Raw genomic sequence first — 2,175 nt, 5'->3', positions numbered from 1 at the left:
CACACACACACACACACACACACACACACACCCCTATTATTTCCTTTTCAGAGTCACAGGGATCCAAAGACCCCATGGACAATGCGGGGACATAGAACTTAACACACCAAAGCCACGACACTGCCCCAAATTGAAAGCAGCCTGGAATCTGGCATAGCCACCAAAGACTTGCTGTGTTGCCCTCCCAGCAGCTAATTTATCTATGATCTAAAATTACATCAAATTTCCAAGGACTGGGGAAAACATTTCCCATGAGCAAGAAGTTCATTTATTTGCAGGGGGAAATGGATGGCTCCCTTTGCTTTCCTGACCCTCCCATAGGAACCAGGAAACAACACGAAGTGACCCTGAAGAGAAACCCCAGACACAGCTTTCGGTTATGTAAGATGGCCTAAAATCAGCATGGGTGACAGAGGACATAAATCCTGCAACCCGCAGCAATGGGTCTAAGGACTCTTTAAGCAGAGGTGTAACATCTATGTAAATGCACTCCCTATTATGACTTGTTTTTTGTATGTCATACTTTGAAGGAGGGGTAGAGATTGTGTGTTTGGAACAAATTATCAAACTTCTGCTTTATACAATCACAGGTAAGAAAGTTACCGTTGAAAAAGCCCAGATTAGTGGAGTTCATTGTATTAGGACATGCTACAAGAAGCCCCCTCTATCTCCTTGTGCCCTTTGTCATTTATTTCATGAAAGCTAGAATTCTTTCCCTTTTGTGTTCTCAAGAAAGAAGAGAAGCTTTATTTAGCAACCTAATGGCATCTTAGGATTGGCAGTAGCAACATTTGATACCATCCTGGGGGGGAGGGATATGGGGGGGATATATATATATATTCTCCAATCATTTAGAAGGCCCAATAAGAAAAATTCATTTTCCAATCAAAGCTTATTAACTCTACCAACTGCCAACCCACCAGAAAGCACTCAAAGTAATGAGAACCATAAGAAGAGGGAAGGGACAAAAATGAGGGAATAATTTTCTGCTGCCGTCAAACCAGCCCTGTTCTATAAAACAATCAGCTGAACTCAGACTAGTATCGCTCAAGCGTCCTCCCCATCTATCTCTGCCACCCCCAGGGCTGGTGGGGGAGGCAGGGTCCCTCATTTCACTCTCCCCAGCCTTACTGAAGAAATACAGGTGAGCCAAGGGACATCATGCTCTCAGACCATAAACTCCTGATTCTCCACAGGAAGTAATACATTCCAAACACCCATGTGGTAAGCGCTCCTTCAAAGTCAACACTCAGTGCTCACTAAGTGCCAGGCCCTGCACTAGGCACTTCACAAGGACTCTCTGATTTAATCCTGTGAGTGATGTTACTGGCCTCATTGTACAAGTGAGAAAAATGAGTTGGATAACTTGCCCAAGGTCACAGAGCCGGTGCATGCAGAGCAGGAACTCGAAGCCTAATGGTCTGACTCCAGATGCAGCACTCTTATACCCACTGTTCTAGCCTACCGTGTGATTTCAAGGTGCACATGGGCTTCAGTGACTTCCCCGGAAGGGCACACACTCCCCAGCCCTAAGTCTGACTTCCAACATCACCCCACCACAAAAGAAGACTTCCCTTCTCTTGAAAAATTCAGACTGGACCCCATAGAATGGCTTAATCGGCACATGAAAAGAGGTCAAAAAGACGCTCCACACTCCGGGAGCCAGAATGAAATGCCACCGTTTTGTGTAGTGGAACAGCCTCCTAATTTCCTGTAATCCACCAAACTGAAAAACAGAGACGGTTCAGATTATAGCTTCTGGTGAGTAGAAGGACTTCAACTTCAGATGAGCTTTGAGACTTAGTGACACTTTGCAAAAGGGAGGAACTAAAAAGGCGACTGTTTCTGGGCCATAGAGAATATTTCATTCAGAGAGAAAGAAACTCGGAGCTTTTAAAATGTTTTTAAGGCTTGATCCTAAACAGAATGCTTATAATCTAGATGTCATATAATACTGGGTCCCTTTCACTTATAAAAATTGTCCCCAATGCAAACTGAAAGTGGTAATTCCATGTGCCAACTTAAAATAATCAGAGGTATAAAACAGCTCCAAAAGTACAATTCATTGAAAGGAAGGCCATAAGGCAATTTGCAAACGTCACATGCACTTGTTTATATGAATATCTATAGCCACATACAGTATCAAAATGAAACTAAAAGGGAAGGAATTCACTG

Source organism: Hipposideros armiger, unplaced genomic scaffold (genome assembly GCF_001890085.2).
Source record: "Hipposideros armiger isolate ML-2016 unplaced genomic scaffold, ASM189008v1 scaffold_209, whole genome shotgun sequence".
In the NCBI taxonomy this organism is placed as follows: Eukaryota; Metazoa; Chordata; class Mammalia; order Chiroptera; family Hipposideridae; genus Hipposideros; species Hipposideros armiger.
The sequence above is the reverse complement of the archived record's forward strand: the minus strand, read 5'-3'. Positions refer to the sequence as shown.